The 13,648-nt window shown below is 51.4% G+C and overlaps 2 non-coding genes and 3 pseudogenes across 2 annotated transcripts; all 5 read right to left on the minus strand.

The window, feature by feature from the left end:
- Nucleotides 1-833: 833 nt before the first annotated feature.
- Nucleotides 834-952, minus strand: LOC139058078 (5S ribosomal RNA). The gene has a single exon (XR_011513242.1). It is a non-coding gene; the product is annotated as a 5S ribosomal RNA (ribosomal RNA).
- A 510-nt stretch (nt 953-1,462) lies between these two features.
- Nucleotides 1,463-1,581, minus strand: LOC135921152 (5S ribosomal RNA). The gene has a single exon (XR_010570475.2). It is a non-coding gene; the product is annotated as a 5S ribosomal RNA (ribosomal RNA).
- Nucleotides 1,582-2,090: 509 nt separating this feature from the next.
- On the minus strand, nt 2,091-2,209 carry LOC135921149 (5S ribosomal RNA; annotated as a pseudogene).
- Nucleotides 2,210-7,629: 5,420 nt separating this feature from the next.
- On the minus strand, nt 7,630-7,748 carry LOC139058236 (5S ribosomal RNA; annotated as a pseudogene).
- Nucleotides 7,749-13,149: 5,401 nt separating this feature from the next.
- LOC139058295 (5S ribosomal RNA) lies at nt 13,150-13,272 on the minus strand (annotated as a pseudogene).
- Nucleotides 13,273-13,648: the final 376 nt, after the last annotated feature.

The raw sequence follows: 13,648 nt of genomic DNA on the forward strand, positions 1-13,648 counted from the left end.
TCCCGTCGACCCGCCAAGGGGTATAAGACAATGCGCTACGGCACAGCAATCACTTACGATGCGCCCCGCATCGGACTTAGCGCCCACCTATCACGCGGTGAGCGTCGAGCAACGCAGCGTTGGGCGCGGCAACGAAACGTGCGCCTGAGCGAACGAAACGAACCAAAGAACTCGGTGTCTCGGAGGGGAAACGATCTACGCCAGCCAAACGTCGTGATCGGCACGGGCAGAGAGATAGATAGTAATCTAAACCGGAAGCACGGCGAAGCGTCGTCAGGGGAGAGGGAGTCCCGCGACGCGCCTGGCAGCGGTCCCAATGCGCGCGCGGCGCGCCTCCTGTCGGGGCAGCGCCGTACATTGAGAGGAGGGGGTCTTCTGTGTTTGCCGCAAGATGGCTCTGCGTGTGCGGAAAGCGCAGAAGAAATGCAGCGGAAACGCACTTCGCAACTCGTGTAATTGTGACTTCTGTACGTTACATGTTCATAATTACCGATATACACCGCAGTATAACTTTCCACGGCTCGTTTCGAAGGCAACACCGAATTCACTAGAGGCGCGTTTGCACCGCTTGGAAGCATCGAACTCGTGGCTGAGTGGTAGCGTCTCCGTCTCACACTCCGGAGACCTGGGTTCGATTCCCACCGGGCCAATCTTGGAAGTTGCTTTTTATTTATGAAGCGCCTGCCGTGATTTATCGCTCACGGTCAACGCCGCCGACGCCGACACCCGACGCCGACGACACCGGCTTTTCTGCGACACGAGCTCCTTAACGCTATCGCGTTAAAAAAAAACGTCACAGAAACACGGAATAATAAAAAAAGCAAAAAGAAGGGTGCCATCAGCACTCGGTGTTCCCAGGTGGTCTCCCTCCCAAGTACTGACCGAGCCCAATGCTGCTTAGCTTCGGGGATCGGACGAGAACCGGCGTATTCAGCATGGTATGGCCGATGGCAAGGATGCTGTGTTTCCGACTGCACCTGTATCGTGCTATGTGCATTCGCCCAATGACTGTATTGCTACATCACGTACGCGGCAGTCTTTCCGCGAACAATTCACGCACACGTCGATTACCCCGTTTCTGGTTGTTCGCTGCATGCGTGCGTGCAAGTAAGTCATGCTCGCTCACAAAAACAAGAAAGAGGGGGAGCGCATTATGCGTGCGTTGCAGCCCACAATGTGCCACTTTATCGACGAGTTGTCATTGAGCTGTATGCGGGCGGGCGTGATAGCGAAGCGGTTAGAAGCTCGTGCGACTAAATTTTGCATGCAGCATTACGTCCGTCATTCCGCGCAGAATATCGCGTAGTGGCCTGCATATTGGTTTCACACTTCGGCGTCGGCTCTACCAGCAGGCTCCAGTTGAACGTAAGTAACAGTACAAGCAGCTGCCCACACACACACACACACACACAAAAAAAACGTCACAGAAACACGGAATAATAAAAAAAAGCAAAAAGAAGGGTGCCATCAGCACTCGGTGTTCCCAGGCGGTCTCCCTCCCAAGTACTGACCGAGCCCAATGCTGCTTAGCTTCGGGGATCGGACGAGAACCGGCGTATTCAGCATGGTATGGCCGATGGCAAGGATGCTGTGTTTCCGACTGCACCTGTATCGTGCTATGTGCATTCGCCCAGTGAATGTATTGCTACATCACGTACGCGGCAGTCTTTCCGCGAACAATACACGCACACGTCGATTACTCCGTTTGTGGTTGTTCGCTGCTTGCGTGCGTGCAAGTAAGTCATGCTCGCTCACAAAAACAAGAAAGAGGGGGAGCGCATTATGCGTGCGTTGCAGCCCACAATGTGCCACTTTATCGACGAGTTGTCATTGAGCTGTATGCGGGCGGGCGTGATAGCGAAGCGGTTAGAAGCTCGTGCGACTAAATTTTGCATGCAGCATTACGTCCGTCATTCCGCGCAGAATATCGCCTAGTGGCCTGCATATTGGTTTCACACTTCGGCGTCGGCTCTACCAGCAGGCTCCAGTTGAACGTAAGTAACAGTAAAAGCAGCTGCCCACACACACACACACACAAAAAAAAAAACGTCACAGAAACACGGAATAATAAAAAAAAGCAAAAAGAAGGGTGCCATCAGCACTCGGTGTTCCCAGGTGGTCTCCCTCCCAAGTACTGACCGAGCCCAATGCTGCTTAGCTTCGGGGATCGGACGAGAACCGGCGTATTCAGCATGGTATGGCCGATTTTTTTTTTCTTTATTGCCTGATTTTTGGTGCAAAACTATTTACAAGAGGAAACAATCACCGTAACAAAAACCAAAGTAGAACATACATTTGCTGTTGTGCACGTTTTCAACCAGTATCGTACTGGCTGAGTCTAATCAAAATTCACGCAAATTAACCAACGGCTCTACTCTAGGAAGCCACTCGGGTGGTTGCTCTGTCGCCTTATGGAGAGCGACAAACCAGTGCATCTGTTCCCTGAAATACATTCGTGCAGGCCGCGCATCTTTATCAACATGGTATCCCGCCATTCTCGCGCGCCAAATACAGTGGAGGCCCAAGAGCATAATTAGGTCAAAAGGCACCCCGTCCTCGTTATCTATGCTTAAGTAACGAATGCCATACGCGTCTAGTGGAAAGTCTTTCTTTAGTGTCCTCTGCAATACATCCCAGAAGAACACGCCTCCCCAACAGTTTAAAAAGACATGATCTATTGTCTCTGGCTGCTTGCAAATTAAACAGTGTGTTCCCCACGGTAAATACACTCCCTTTGCCTCCAAAAACTTCTTAACTGGTAATGTTCCGGTGTGTAATTTAAAGAAGAAGGTCTTTGTTCCCGGCGGGACCTGCATTTTTTTAACTCTTTTTAAAACATCGCTGCTTGGGCCTCCACCGTACAAGGACCTGTACAGTGGCACTGGGAAAAGGACGTCACACAAAGCACAGTACAGTTTCTTTTTGTTCACAACGGAAAGGTAATCATTCGAGAAGCGCACTGAAAGAAATCTGACACTCGATACGACCTCTTTGTAAAACCCTCGAATCCCTCCCGAAAACTCTGCGGTTGAAACCACATACTCCGGTATTTGTCTACTCAGCCTTATTTGACATACCGTGCGCAAAAAAGGGTCGGTTGAGTCCCTAAAGAACAAGAACCGGTTTACCAGCTGCCGCACAAAGAGGTGGCCCAATCCCAGCCCCCCATCTTTTACCCGGCGGAACAAGTTGGTCCGGCTACAGCGCTCCCATCCCGACGCCCAGACAAAGATGGCGAAAATCCTGTGTAGCTTCTGAACGTTGGACCGTGAACAGTGCAATACCTGCATTACGTACCAAAGCTTGCTGATAAAGAAAAGGTTACAAACGGTGGCTCTGGCAAAGATAGAAAGGTTAGTGCCTTTCCACTTCTCAGCTCTCTCCTGTGTGTCTTTGACCTGCCCTTTCCAGTACTGCTCGCTATCACGATAGGCATCGAGCGGTACGCCCAAGTACTTGCCTGGGGTCGTCACCCAATGCACGTTGGCAAAATGATCTGGCTTCGTTGGCCATGATCCATGCCAGAGCCCGAGGCACTTTGACCAGTTAACTCCACTACCAGTGACATGGCTAAATTTACGGACACATTTGACAGCCTCGATTATGCTCCCCTGATCCTCCGCAAAAACAGCGACATCATCTGCATAAGCCAGCAGCTTCACTTCAACTGCGTGAAGCTTAAATCCCGTAATTCTATTGTTTTCAATCAATCGCATGCACAGGGTTTCAATATAGATACAAAACAACAGAGGGCTGAGGGGGCAGCCCTGACGCACAGAACGTCGCAGGCTGATGGGAGCCCCTAAACTCTTATTCACGATCAATCTGGTCGTGCAGTTACGGTACGCCAGGGCGACCCCCTCGCAGATTACAGATCCGAGATTGGCATGGTCTAAAACGGCAAACAAGATTTCATGAGCCACGCAATCAAAAGCCTTCTCGAGGTCAATCTGTAAGATGGCAATCCGACTATTACAATCATCACAGCACTCAAGTACACTGCGCGCCTTGTGAATATTAGTAACAATAGTCCGGCCTTTAATCCCACATGTCTGGTGAGGCCCGACGATGTCCTGTATCACTGTCTGCAATCTTCGAGCCAATATCTTCATAAAGATTTTATACTCGATATTGGTGAGTGCTATGGGACGATACGCCGTAACAGACCTTAATTTCGCTGCATCATCAGTTTTAGGAATGAGTACTGTGTGTGACGACCCATAAGACGGAGGCAATGTGTTCCATTTGTAAGCTTCGTTAAAGATTACATTCAATACAGGGCTAATTTCGTGCTTGAATTCTTTATAAAAACCGGCGCTAAAGCCGTCTGGTCCAGGCGATTTTCCTGGGTTTAAGTTGTCTATGGCCTGTTCAACTTCGGATTCTGTTATCTCTAGTTCCAATCTTTGCTTTCTTTCGTCGTCCAGTCGGGGTATAGCACGCAAAAACTCATTCCCAAATGTGGTAGCGTCTACTTTGTGGTACGAGAATAGCGCCTGATAATGCTCATGAAAAGCTGCTTTGATGTCGTCAGTGTCTGTTGATAAGGTCCCGCGCCATTCTATGCCGTCGATGTGGTTCCTTTCAGCGCGTGCTTTTTCTAACCCTAGCGCTCGCTTCGAAGGCGCTTCACCTGCAGCTGTGTCTTCAGCCCTTGCCCTCACCAGGGCTCCCCGGTAGCGTTGCTCTTCGAGTTGCTCTAACTGCTGTTTCACTTTTCTAATGTCTTCTATCCATTTGCCCGGTGCCTGAGATTCCTGCCTGAGCAGTTTATTAAGAAGCGTCTTTAACTCAGTCTCTTTTTGTTTCTCTGCAAAACGAATACAGGTGGCCCTCTCTATTGCCTTTATTTTTAGGGTTTCCTTACTCAGCTCCCACTGCTGCCATACGTGAAGTTTTTTACTGGGGTCTATTTTCCGTATTTCTTCTCTTACTGCTCGGTTAAACGGTTCATCCTGAAGAAGCTGGTTATTTAATTTCCACGTTTCCCATGAGAAAGGGTTGCCTCGCTTTGGGATGCCCATGCAGCACTTAACTAAACAATGGTCAGAAAACGACACTGGCACTACCTCGTAACTGTTACATTCCGGAAGGATGTCAACAGACGCATAAATGCGGTCGAGCCGTGCGTGACTAGAGCCCTCAAACCGTGTGTACTTTACAGCACGCGCTCCTTCGAGGCACTCTGCTACATCCTCAAGGTCCCAGTTCTCTAGCATTCGCGACAACGCTTCCGTGCTTTTGTCTCTAAATCCCCGAACACTTGTTTTATCCCGCGCACTGAGGACACAGTTGAAATCGCCCATTACTATGAGCTGTCTTCCCTTGCATAGACGCTCTTCTATGTGGTGAAAAAACTGAGTCCTTTCATCCACCATATTGGGCGCGTACAAGCACACAATACGCCACTCGGCGTTGCTGAACGAAAAATCGACGACAACACACCGGCCCGACACACACGAATAAATTGCATGCACCTCTAGCCCCGGCAACTTCTTAACAAAAAGGACACAGCCAGCGGATGTTCCCACCGCATGACTGACTACGGCAGAAAACCTAGACGTGAAACGCCGCACCATAACGCCGGTCTCTTCTTCACCGTCGACTTTCGTCTCCTGCACGGCTAGCACATCAATGTCGTGCTCCGTTATAAGTCGGTAAAGCTGGCCTTGCTTTCTTTTCCCTGCCAGTCCTCGAACATTTAGAGTAGCGACTTTCAACGGACACGTTGGAGCCATCTTAACAATAGGGGAAGAGACCGGCAATATGGTGCTTACCTCTCGCGTCTAGCACGAGGCTAGACGCCGCCATCGCCGCCAGTGCGGTCCGGCGGAAGAACATGAGCGTGTCCTAGGGACTCCGAATTTCCGGCACGCTTGTCTGCCGGAACGTTAGGGCGCGGCCGAAAAGATGAACGCCGGCCTTGAGGCGCCTTTGCCGGGGGCTCCTCGGCTCCAGGCGTCGCAGACTGGTCACCGTCGGCGCTGGTTTGGGCGTGGGAACGCTTCGCCGCAGCGGAGACGCTGGTCGACGTGCGGGCACCACTCTTGTCCGGTTGCAGCTCGTTCGGACCCTTGGGCTCGACGACCTTGGGCTCCGGAGTGTTCTCCCCATCCTGTCCGGTTGTCTCGTTTGACCTAGGCACGTCATCCGCTGGTTGTTGGCTCGCTGAACCATCCCCAGCGAGGGCGTCTCCACCGGTAGTCGCTAACGAGTCGAGTGGCCCCGTTTGCTTGCCCGCCTCGTCCGTTCCCCTCGCTGCATCCTCGGCTTCAACGACGTCCATGAGTTCGGCGATCTCGTCCGTCTTTCCCAGCCCGGTAGCCGCCGCGTAGGTACGGACGCAGTCAGCGTCCGCGTGTCCATAGCGTCTGCACTTCGAGCACCGGGGCACCTTACAGTCACGGCGAACATGGCCCGTGCCATGGCAGCGCAGGCACTGCATCGGCCGCCCGGGTACCACCACAAGGGCCAACTCACCGGCGACTCGAACCTGGTGGGGCAGGTCGTCCACCTTTATTCCCGGCTTGAGCTTGAGCAGCACGGTTCTCGTGGTTGAGCCCTTCTCTCTCATGCCTTGGACGCGCCAGCGCTCCCGCGTCACCTCGGTTACTTTCCCGAACGCCGCAAAAGCAGTCCTGATGTCTTCTTCTTGCACTCCGTGGAGCATCCAATGCAGCCGCAGTTTAACCTGCTGGTCCTCGGGGTCAATAACAATGCAGCGACGGCCTTTAACTTGCAGCTCCTTGAAAGCAGCCAGTTTCCTTGTGGCTTCCGCGCTGTTCAACGTCACCGCCCACACATGGTTAATCTGGTACGCTCCCAACGCCATGACCTCGGGGAGCACACCAGCGTTGGCGAGGGCGTCTCGGAAATCTTCGACCCTGTAGGGCCTCACCCGCACGTCGCCGTGCAGAAACAACGTGTTTAAAACAACACGACCGATGGGCAGAGTAGGCAGAACGATCTCGTAGTCCTTTACGTCTTCGACGCTGTTCCTGTTACCGCGGCCGGCGAGGGCCGCAAACGCCGCTCCAGCGGAGCTCATGATCCTGCGTCCGTTCGCTAGCGCGTCAGGAAGTAGAATGCGCATGGTATGGCCGATGGCAAGGATGCTGTGTTTCCGACTGCACCTGTATCGTGCTATGTGCATTCGCCCAGTGAATGTATTGCTCCATCACGTACGCGGCAGTCTTTCCGCGAACAATACACGCACACGTCGATTACTCCGTTTGTGGTTGTTCGCTGCATGCGTGCGTGCAAGTAAGTCATGCTCGCTCACAAAAACAAGAAAGAGGGGGAGCGCATTATGCGTGCGTTGCAGCCCACAATGTGCCACTTTATCGACGAGTTGTCATTGAGCTGTATGCGGGCGGGCGTGATAGCGAAGCGGTTAGAAGCTCGTGCGACTAAATTTTGCATGCAGCATTACGTCCGTCATTCCGCGCAGAATATCGCGTAGTGGCCTGCATATTGGTTTCACACTTCGGCGTCGGCTCTACCAGCAGGCTCCAGTTGAACGTAAGTAACAGTAAAAGCAGCTGCCCACACACACACGCACACACACACACACACACAAAAAAAAAACGTCACAGAAACACGGAATAATAAAAAAAGCAAAAAGAAGGGTGCCATCAGCACTCGGTGTTCCCAGGTGGTCTCCCTCCCAAGTACTGACCGAGCCCAATGCTGCTTAGCTTCGGGGATCGGACGAGAACCGGCGTATTCAGCATGGTATGGCCGATTTTTTTTTTATTTATTGCCGGTTTTTCGCAGAACGTGCAGTTTCAACACATTACAGTATTACAATTGCAATACAAACAAAAAAAGAAAGAAAAGAGTCACATCGTACAACAAAAGCCGTCTGTCCCTATTGGACAGGCGTTGTCATCTTAAAATTCCTTCATGGCTGTCAGAGGTTCTAGCCTCCACAGCCATTCCGGAACACATTGTTGCATTTTCTGTATTTCTATAAATCGTGTCATACATTCTCTGAAATAAGCGCGAGCGGGCCTAGCGTCAGGATCACAGTAGTACCCTGCCATACGAGCCCGCCATATACAGTGGAGAGCGTTTAACATAATAAAATCATATGGAACCCCATCATCATCCTTAATTGTCAGATACCTTATCCCTTGGGGGTCCACCGGTAACTCCTTTTTCAGGGTTCGCTTTAAGACGTCCCAGAAAAAGAAGCCCTCCCAACATTCTAAGAAAACGTGATCTATGGTTTCCTGCTTTTTGCAGATCAAGCAATGGCTTCCCCATGGTACGATACATCTTCGCTCTTCCATGAAAGTCTTCACGGAGAGCGTTCCGGTGTGAAGCTTAAAAAAAAAGGTTTTTACTCCTGGTGGCACCTCCATGCGTTTTACCCGTTTAAGTACGTCAAGTCCTGGCCCTCCACTGTAAATGGCTCTGTATAACGGCACTGGAAAAACATTGTCACACACATCTCTATACAATCTTTTCCTTTTCACATCGCAAAGGTAATCCATGGAAAACCGAACAGAAAGAAATCTCACGCTGTCGACCACTTCCTTAAAGTAGCCACGAAGTGATCCGGTAACGCTTGCCGTACTAACAACATGTGCCGGCAAAGCGCCGCTCAACCTGAGCTGGCATACGGTGCGCAGAAAAGGTTGGCTCACATCACGAAAAAACAAGAATCGGTTTACAAGTTGTCTAACAAAAAGGTGAACCAAACCCACACCCCCGTCCTTCACTCTTCTAAACAAATTTGTTCTGCTGCACCTTTCCCATGTTGACCCCCAGATGAAAACAGCAAACACTCTGTGGAGCCTTTGCACATTTGCTCTCGAGCAATACAACGCTTGCATGACATAATATAACTTGGTGACAAAAAACATATTACAGACTGTCGCCCTCGCAAAAATAGACAGCTTCGCACCCTTCCATCTGTCCGCCTTTTCTTTCATTTCATCGGCTTGGCTCCTCCAATAATCATCGCTACTGTTGTAGCTATTGAGAGGAACACCCAGATACCTCGTCGGCGTTTTAACCCAGGTGAGGTTCGCGAAGTTGTCCGGTGCAGACACCCATTTCCCGTGCCACAGGCCTAGGGATTTGCCCCAATTTATTCTACTACCTGTGACATCACAGAAATGTTTCACAACCGATACTGTTTCCGTTACACTTGGTTTGTCTGTGCAACACACTGCAATGTCATCTGCGTATGCGAGCAACTTCACCTCTGTCGCTGCTAATCTGAAACCACGTATTTTTTCATTTCCGTTTATTACTACGCACATTGCTTCTATGTAGATGGCAAATAAAAGCGGACTGAGGGGACAGCCTTGGCGTACTGAACGCATGATGTTAATGGGGGCCCCCAAAGACTTATTGACAATTAATCTTGTTGTGCAATTCTGGTACGCCAAGGCCACGCCCTCACTGATGATGGAACCGACATTAACATGATCCAAGATGGCAAACAAAATAACGTGAGCGACACAATCGAACGCTTTCTCCAAATCGAGCTGAAGAACTGCAACGCCCCCATCGGTGACGTCACAGCATTCGAGCACGCACCGCATCTGATGGATGTTCGAAAAAATGGACCGCCCCTTGATGCCGCAAGTTTGGTGGTCTCCGACAATTTCCTTGATGACGCCTTGAAGTCTCGCAGCTAAAATCTTCATAAAGATCTTGTAATCAATGTTTGTTAGTGATATGGGTCTATAGGATGACACCAATCTTAGTTTGTCTGCTTGATCGCTCTTAGGGATTAGTATTGTGTGCGCTTTCCCAAAAGATGGGGGCAATAATTTCTTCTCGTACGCTTCATTAAACACATCTGCTAAAAATGGGGCCAGTTCTCTTTTGAAAGCCTTATATAGCGCCGCACAGAGTCCATCAGGCCCGGGCGACTTGCCCGAGTTCAAATCGCCGATTGCCTTTTCAACTTCGTGCTCGGTAATGTTGCCTTCCAATCGTTCTTTAGCGTCATCTCCCAGTCTCGGCATCCGCTGAAGAAAATCTGCTTTGAAACTCTCTACATTCGCTGCCTGAAATGCAAAGAGCGACTGGTAATACTGAAAGAAGGCGCGTCCTATGCTTTCGTTGTCGTCGACAACAACCCCGTTCATTAAAATCTTATCGACGTGGTTTCGCCGTCCGTGCGCCTTCTCGAGTCCAAGCGCCCTTTTTGTGGGCGTCTCCCCCGCCGCTAATGCATCTGCTCGTGCTCGCACGATGGCACCTTGATAGCGTTCTTTATCGAACTGTTCCATCTTTTCCTTGACGCTCCGCACATCGTCTTTGTACAGACCAGGCTCTCTGCACTCAAGAGTTATCAGCTGCTGAAGTAGTGTTCGCAAACCCTTTTCTTTATATTCCCTCTCAAACTTGAGGCAGCTTGACCTTTCTAAGGCTTTCATTTTAACTTCTTGTTTAAAACATTCCCACTTTTCAGCTATTGTTTCAGCTGCATCTTCTCGTATTCCATTAATGGCATCCCGTACTGCCTTTACAAAAGACTCATCATTTAATAACAAGGCATTCATTTTCCACATCTCCCAAGTAAACTCATGTTTGCGTTTCCCTATACCGACATTACATATTACGAGACAATGATCTGAGAACGATACGGGCACTACAGAAAAACCGTGGCAGCTTGGAATTGTATCCAGCGAAAAGTAGATTCGGTCCAACCGCGCATGGCTACTGCCCTGAAAACGTGTAAAAGTCACGTCACGCCCCCCTTCCAGACACTCAAAAACGTCATCGAGTTCATTTTCACTGATTATTTTTGACAAGACTTCACTGCTTCTGTCACGCACACCGGCATTATTGGCTCTGTCTCTAGCGCTCATTACACAATTGAAGTCTCCTAACAGCATGACGCGTTTATCGCATCGAACATGCTGCGAAAGGTTCGAAAAGAAATGGGCACGCTCTTCCACAGAATTGGGTGCATATACGCATATGATGCGGAACTGAAATTCACACAAAACAATATCGCAAAAAACAATCCTTCCAGTCTGACAAGAAAAGGTACTCTGAATTTCCAGTCCAGGCAGTTTCTTCACAAAAAGAATGCACCCCCCGGCCGTGCCTAACGCATGGCTTACCACCGCAAAATACCTAGTCGTGAAACGGCGCACCATGCTCCCGGTCTCCTCCTCCCCGTCAACCTTAGTTTCCTGGACGGCTAGTACGTCGACATCGTGGTCAGTGACCAACCGTAGGACCTGACTTTGCCTACGACTAGCCGCCAACCCTCTCACGTTTAAAGTGGCAATTTTAAGGGACGGTATCTGAGCCATGTTGAGCTAAAGAGAAAAGTAGGCCCGGAGCATGGTGCTTACCGTTCACGACTAGCCCTCGGCTAGCCGCCTCCGGGACCTCCCGGTTTCCCGGCGTTGTTTGTGGCCGGCACTTTGTCCGCAGGCTTTCGCTCAGGTGGGACATTCGGCTTCGGTTTCAAGCTCGACCGCCTCCCAAGTGGTGTCTTTGTCGGCGGCCCTTCGCTGGTGCTGGTCCCACTGTCGTTGCGGTCCTTGGTCTGGTCATGGGGGCGCTTGACTGGGGCACCAGGAGTCGAAGGCCGGTCGCCGTCAAGGACGGCCCCGTCCTGCTGCATCGCCGTCGTGCCGTTGTCGAGCGAGTCTTCACTCCTGCTCCGCGTAGACGGGCCCATAGCGGTCGCGACCTGTGCCGTCCCACTCGGCTTCAGGGCAGGCTCAGCCACCTTGTTGTCTACGGCCGAACTCGTCGTCCCACTGGCTGTCGCTGTCGAGACCGCGTCTTGCGTTCTTTTAGCAGCGTCCTCCGCTTCGGCCACGTCCATGACGTGCTCTGCCGCAACGTCGCTAGCTGCTGGGCCTGTTACGGTGGCATAAGACCTTACGCAGTCAGCGTCGACGTGGCCGAAACGTCTGCATAACGTACAGCGGGGGACTATGCACTCACGGCGGACGTGTCCCGTGCCGTGGCAGCGCAGGCACTGCATCGGTCGACCGGGTACGACGACCAAGGCCAACTCGCCGCCGACGCGTATCTGATGTGGCAGGTCCTCCACTTTCATGCCGCTTTTCAATTTGAGAATGACGGTCCTGGTGGTTGAGGTCTTCGTTGCCATGCCCTCGATGCGCCACCGCTCCCGGCTCACCTCCTCCACCTTGCCGAAGGCCGCGAATGCCGTCCGAACGTCCTCGTCGGCAACGCCGTACAGCAGCCAGTGAAGCCTTAGCTTCACCTGCTGATCCTGCGGGTCAACGATGACGCACCGTCGTCCCTTAACTTGAAGTTCCTTAAGGTCCAGAAGCCTCTTTGTGGCAGTCGCATCGCTGAGGGTCACTGCCCAGACGTGGTTGATCTGGTACGCCCCTATGCTTACCACATCAGGCAGCAGGCTCGTCGGCAGAAGGGCGTCTCGGAAATCTTCCACCTTATAAGGTCTGGCACGTACATCACCGTGCAAAAAGACGGTGTTAATAACAACTTGTCCTTTAGGCAGTTGCGGCAAAATAAAGGCATAATCCTTATCGTCGTTTAGCCTGGATCCGCGGCCAGAAGTGGCCGCTGTCGCTGCTCCACTGGAGCCCATGATTCTGCTGACCGCTCAGCTCGGCTGCCGGAAGCAGAATGAGCATGGTATGGCCGATGGCAAGGATGCTGTGTTTCCGACTGCACCTGTATCGTGCTATGTGCATTCGCCCAGTGAATGTATTGCTACATCACGTACGCGGCAGTCTTTCCGCGAACAACACACGCACACGTCGATTACTCCGTTTGTGGTTGTTCGCTGCATGCGTGCGTGCAAGTAAGTCATGCTCGCTCACAAAAACAAGAAAGAGGGGGAGCGCATTATGCGTGCGTTGCAGCCCACAATGTGCCACTTTATCGACGAGTTGTCATTGAGCTGTATGCGGGCGGGCGTGATAGCGAAGCGGTTAGAAGATCGTGCGACTAAATTTTGCATGCAGCATTACGTCCGTCATTCCGCGCAGAATATCGCGTAGTGGCCTGCATATTGGTTTCACACTTCGGCGTCGGCTCTACCAGCAGGCTCCAGTTGAACGTAAGTAACAGTAAAAGCAGCTGCCCACACACACACACACACACACACACAAAAAAAAAAACGTCACAGAAACACGGAATAATAAAAAAAAGCAAAAAGAAGGGTGCCATCAGCACTCGGTGTTCCCAGCTAGGTGGTCTCCCTCCCAAGTACTGACCGAGCCCAATGCTGCTTAGCTTCGGGGATCGGACGAGAACCGGCGTATTCAGCATGGTATGGCCGATGGCAAGGATGCTGTGTTTCCGACTGCACCTGTATCGTGCTATGTGCATTCGCCCAGTGAAGGTATTGCTCCATCACGTACGCGGCAGTCTTTCCGCGAACAATACACGCACACGTCGATTACTCCGTTTGTGGTTGTTCGCTGCATGCGTGCGTGCAAGTAAGTCATGCTCGCTCACAAAAACAAGAAAGAGGGGGAGCGCATTATGTGTGCGTTGCAGCCCACAATGTGCCACTTTATCGACGAGTTGTCATTGAGCTGTATGCGGGCGGGCGTGATAGCGAAGCGGTTAGAAGCTCGTGCGACTAAATTTTGCATGCAGCATTACGTCCGTCATTCCGCGCAGAATATCGCGTAGTGGCCTGCATATTGGTTTCACA

This window comes from Dermacentor albipictus, chromosome 3 (genome assembly GCF_038994185.2).
Source record: "Dermacentor albipictus isolate Rhodes 1998 colony chromosome 3, USDA_Dalb.pri_finalv2, whole genome shotgun sequence".
Classification (NCBI taxonomy): Eukaryota; Metazoa; Arthropoda; class Arachnida; order Ixodida; family Ixodidae; genus Dermacentor; species Dermacentor albipictus.